The sequence below is a fragment of the Oxyura jamaicensis genome, chromosome 2, assembly GCF_011077185.1.
Source record: "Oxyura jamaicensis isolate SHBP4307 breed ruddy duck chromosome 2, BPBGC_Ojam_1.0, whole genome shotgun sequence".
NCBI lineage: Eukaryota > Metazoa > Chordata > Aves > Anseriformes > Anatidae > Oxyura > Oxyura jamaicensis.
The window spans coordinates 61,378,039-61,384,038 of NC_048894.1; positions in this window are offsets into that span (position 1 = coordinate 61,378,039).

Here is a 6,000-nt window from a genome sequence, read left to right on the forward strand (position 1 = left end):
GCTGAGCTCCCGTACAGTTGATTTAAATTCCACTTAATTTCAGCCCAGTCAAGAGCCTCAGCCAAACAGACTTTTTTGCTAACTTTTTTTTTTTTTTTAATGATTTGGCTGATCAATAACACAACTTCATTAAGAAAAAAAGCTGTTAGTGTGTGCATTTTTTACAGAAAGCGGGACCTGGTCTTCCAATTTTCTTGGCCTTTCAAGACTGAAATGTGAAATAGCAATATCTGAGACACAACAGTTCCATCACTTGCTCCTGCAATTATATGTAACCTCAGAAGGGCAGGCACAACTCAGCAGTTTTAAAAAGGTGCTGCTCTGTAGGCAGCCACTGCAATGAAAAATTTTCAAGCAGTTTATTGGACTCCATCATTTAGCTGCCTTTCCTGAACAATATAAAAGCAGCCTGAGTATAAAGTGCTTCTAGGGAATCATATTCTCTGTCATTGGTTATATAGGTCACTCACCTACATAAGCACCAATGATCTGCCTAGGAAAGCAAAGGCATAGAGAATTACACTGTATCTAGAAAGCATAAAGTTTTATCTAAAGGAAAGGTGAAAAGCAGAACTGTCAGGCTTGTTTTTTTGTTTGTTTGTTTGTTTGTTTGTTTTGTTTTTTGTTTTGTGTGTGTGTGTGTGTGTGGTGTTTGTTGTTGTTGTTGTTGTTTATGACTGATTTTTCTTTAAAATATAAAGCATTGGTTCATCAAAAAATTGTGGAAAGATACCAATAATGATCATGAAGTTTCTGTCAAGTTTCTTAGTTCCAGGAGAGACTTTATTAAAAGTCAAACAAAACAAAAAGCCCACAGCCTTGTTTGCTCCCTGGTTTGGACCACACACTCATGTAGGAAGCAAGAAAGTTGTATTGGCATTTCTGTTCTCAGGAGAACAGCCTGATCACAAAGCAATCACCACGCTGATCGTTTCTCATCCTCATCGGAGCATCACTCACTTTCTAAAGATTACCAGAGAGAAAAGGACTCAGACACTCAGCAGCTGTGCACACCTGGATTACCTTGCAAAGAGAATCACAGAATCACCAAATTATCACAGAATCACAGAATCACAGACCTTGATCAAGTTCCAATTAATAGGAAATTATTACAATTAGTTTAATTAATATTTTTTAAGTTCAAAACAATCATCTCCCCCAAGGAAGAGCAAAGACACCTAGCGGGGAAAACTGGTAAATAAGGCTAGAAGCTGACCTCCCCTGTTCCTGTGTAGTATCCTAAACTGGCTGTTTGCAGTGTGATGTTCTCTCCCTTCAAAACTTTAGAAGTACTCACTTCAGGGTGAAAAGGAACATGTAAGTTTTTCAAGATGGATATACTTTCTTCCCTGCTCCAGTAAAAATATAATCTGGCTTGTCAAAAAATTACCAAATTGTATCAGTAACTTGCTACCTGATCCTACCTGATTCTTCATGTTTTGCTGCTCAGCTCTTGGATAGATTTCAGTTTTTCCATTTACATTCTGCTCTCCTGAACAATCCCTACAGATTCATTCGGGGTACAGTACATTTTCTACCTTGCAATGCCAGGCAGTACCAATATAAATCGTTAGACAGTTCTTGCGGCTGCAGTTCAGTGCCGTGTAGAGCAATCCATGTATGTCATTTGTAAACCACCTGGGGATCCTTTGAGATGAAAGGCACAGTGTGAATTGAAAATATTTATTATTATTGCTGTAAACAGACAAGGTATCCATGGTAACATTTAATTCATCAATACATAAAACAGCAATTATTTTAACATTTTCCCCTTCACTTTTCAATGTCTAGAAGAGTTTGTATATTTTCAGGAAGTCTATTTTAATCAAACATCATAAAAAAAAAAAAAAAAAAAAAAAAAAAAGCAGACACCCAGTCACCTAAAACACAAACACAAAACACTGTCTTCCTATCCCCAGGCAGTCTGTTTCTGCCTTGGAGTACAGGTACACGGTTCACACAACTTTGTCTCAGCAAGACTGAAAGATTTTTAATTACACTTTAAATCCAAATGTTTCCCCAAACAAATTCTGAAAATCAGTTGCATATAGAATACTTGTACATATATGAAAACTTGTAAGCTCAAAGTCATGGCTTGTTCTTTCAGTTGCACATCCCTGGCTCTTGTATTGTGAGAAAGAGAAAATGAAAGTGCTAAGTAAAATCTTTGCCCCACAGAAGTCCAGGGCAAAACTCCCACTCACTCCAGCAGCACTGGAGCTCTGTCCTCCCAGTTTTCCATCCCAGTGCTCCTGTTGACCCTGTTCCCAATGCAATCAAATTTCATCGGAGCAATGGTGAATTTATACCTCAGGCAATCATGTGCTTTTGTAGAGACTGTCACCGAAGTAAACAAAGTTAGGAGCTCTGAATTTTTGTATTTTGAGAAATGTCTCAGGTACCCTAAATTAATTGATAACTTGAATTTGAATGTTAAGAACAAAAATACAACCACAGGCGGTGAGACCAAAGATTCATTTAGCAGTATCCCATATCCAGTTCTGCATCATATATCCATTATTACCAGAACAATAGATGTTAAGAAAATGATAAAGGTACTAAAAATGGTTAAGAACAAGACAAACTATGGTGACACAATAAATCCAACCACTTCCATCACAGATACCCTCTGAGCCAGCTGTATTTTCTGTGTGTTCATAGGCTGTCAGAAATTTTCTGTTCAATCAACTTAAATCCTTCAGCATCCACAGCATCTGCATCATGCTTCAACAGGAAGGTCCACAGCTCAGATAAACACCGCATGAAAGCTTCTTGCTTTTGAACCTTTCTCCCCCTAGCTACTTGATTGCTCTTCAGCTTACTACTCCCTTTGGTAAGGATATAAATTCTGAAGCCTTCTGACCATGTAACCAAAATTGAGGACTGGTTACATGGAGGCAGAGGGGTCCCCAGATTCAGGATTGCCAGTACTGAGAAATCCTTGGGATTATGGGTTCCAGTGCATGGACCTCAGAATCACCAGGCAGGTCCTACAGAATCCTGCCTTGGATTCAGGAAAATTTCAGGAAATAAGGTGTTGCAAATTATTTTTCCAATTTTCAAAGCAAGTGTTTTTGATAGCAGTCTTACAGAGGGCTTCTCTCATCTCTACTGTCAGAGTTGCCTGAAAACATTTAACATCTCGAAGAAAAACTCAGCACTTTTCAGGACTGAACAGAATTCAACAAGAGTTGATGAATCTCAAGAAAACACCTTAGAGCTTCAGAGAAGAAGTTAAGTTGAAATCCCCTGAGGTTCTTGGTGTATTTCTCACAAGCAACAATGCAGTTACATACTGTAGGTTGTTTATGAAGAGACAGCATTCTTCCCTGACAACTTCTTTATTTGTTTCCTAGAAGTACTCCATCTGCATGTTACAATGATTTTATCAGAAGGTGTCACTGTCAGGAATATCCACCACATTTATGTTATTTTTAGGCATGACAGCCAGAAGGCAATATGACTTTTTAATGTTCATCTGTTCTGATTTTTTCTGCTTGCTTCAAGCTTCACCATTTTCTCCTTTACCAAAGGCAGACAAAAGGAACAGTCTCCAGTGTACTGGAGCATTGTTTTGATGTATTCTGTTTTATATTTCCTCGCACACATTCATTTTTTTCATTTAAAATGACATCATACTGTGGAATAAAAATCCAAATGCATCTGATAAATTCTGGGCACAGGAAAGGGAAAAAAAAAGAGTGGTACTATTATTATGAACTTTGATTTCATCTCAGCTCTTTCAAGCAGCTGTGCAACTCAAGAAATGCATTGTTTTCTTTAGAAACACAGGAAGAAATTTTACCATCTACGTTTAGGCACCTAGCTGAGGTGTCTAAGAGAGGAGCCCCAAGGCTTCCCTTGCAGTGAGCAGCCAAACCCAAATGTGATTCTGAACTCCTAAAATCTAAGTCACTCTCCAAAGAAGGTCTCCCCTTAGAAGATCAAGGCCTGTAAGATCTCAAAGAGGGAACTTAGTGAGACCGAAGTTAAGCAGTAGGACCCCTGTCAACGACTTACACTTCCTCCAGATGGCCTGCAGAAAGTAACATGATGAGTTGTGATCCTCATCCAACTAACTGCAATCCAGAAACAGCAAGGTCCATCTTTTGCAATGTATCCAGGAAAAATACAGTATGATACTGTAGCTTGTTAATACATCTTTCCAGTGTAATCTAGACATATGCTAAATCAGATGTTGGGAAAGAGGCTGTAGCAGGAAACGAGAGCATTACAGTTTTGAAAAATCCCTGTAAATACACCTACCATGACCTGTTTCCTTCACACACCAAATTGTAGTCCCTAGCACTTTGAAAGTCAAAATCATCCCTGCCTGTGGGTGTAGTTCCACTTTTTAAATGAGATTTATTTTATTTTTTTAAACAAATAGAATTTCAACAAATACAATTTCAACAACACATTTCTAATGCCCTAATTCCATTCTTGCCTAAGCAGTGCTGCTGATCCAATTTCAATTTGCCTTTATGTTTTAATTTGATTTTTCAGTCTCATTTTGCACACTACTGAAGTATGATTCTCCAATGTAATATGATTCTCTGTATTACAGCAGCCATTCCTGAAAGCAATTCAACCAAATTCAGAACCAATAAAAATTATACCATTACACAACAGAATAAAGCTAGTGGTAACAGTGTCAAAAATGGGTTTCAAAAAAAATTTAAAGCTACAAGATTTTGCCACATACACGGCTGACTTCTCACAGCATTCCTGGGACTATCCTGCAATTAAAGTGGTAGTGAAAGATTTTCTTTTCCACAAAGATTTTTGATCCTCTTAGTATTTGCACCATAAATTTACTTTGTTTGTTGATTTGACTTTGCTCCTTCTCACTATCCCCCTTAAAAAGTCAAGAGAGCATAGAAAGACAGGGACCAGTTAGCGCACACATCCAAATCACTTCATCATATTTGATTCCTTGGCAGTCGTCATTGTCCCTGATGCTTTGGGCTGAGGAGAGTCACATAAAAAAAAAAAAAAAAAAAAAAAAAAAAAAAAAAATCATAAAGTCATTCATTGCACCACTAGTATGGTTGGGTTTTTGTTTGTGTAACAGGGGATTAGCTAGTCACCCTCCCAAAGGAGCCAAGAGCTCCCTATTTTTATATACATTTTATATATGCCTGATATGCCTGATTTTCTCTATATTGTATGTTACTTCTGGCTGAATTTTACACTTTATCCTTTCCAGACCACTACTAAACTAATGAAATGTTCAAGTTGTCAGATTCTTTCTTTAAGCTACCTAAATAAAATAATATATATATATATATATATATAAAATAAAATAAAAAGCACCTGGGTAAAAATGACAACCTAACACCCTACATGTGCTCCAAACCACCCCCTTCCCAAGTCAGCTGTTCCCCCTGCAATCATACCAATCAGAGCAAGAAAAACAAGCAACAGTTCCAACCGCTTTTTGCAGGTGTCCAAAACTTGATCACCCTTTACAGCCACACAGTTCCTAGGCACAAGGTTTTTTGGGCAGATCAAGCCGTCCTTGATGGTAAATGAACACAGCTTATATTTTATTTGCAGAACTGGCTGTTCTCTCCTTGTTGATACAGATACACTTGAATAAATTGAAATTAAGCTGCAAAAAGGTGGTTTGAAGCGTACACACAACACACCCACGCAACACACAAGCACATACACAAACACCTTTTCATACCATGTACAGTCATAATATAGATAGATGATTGTTCTTCTACAGCTCTTGAGAGAAAGGAGAAAGGCAGAGCAAAGCTCTCTAGTCCCAGGAAAAAATTAATCAGCAAATACTACCCTGAAAGTGAAGGGAGGAAAAGGGGTTTCTACACTATTTATTTCAGGCATATCAGTAAGTGCTGAATTAAAGTGCATGGTCTCTCCAGGTTCCCCATACAGTTAATGCAGAGATGGAGGCCACAGCACAGGGTATGAGTGACCTTTGCCAGACCTAGTAACATTATGTATGCAGCAAATTTACTTGTGTCAAAA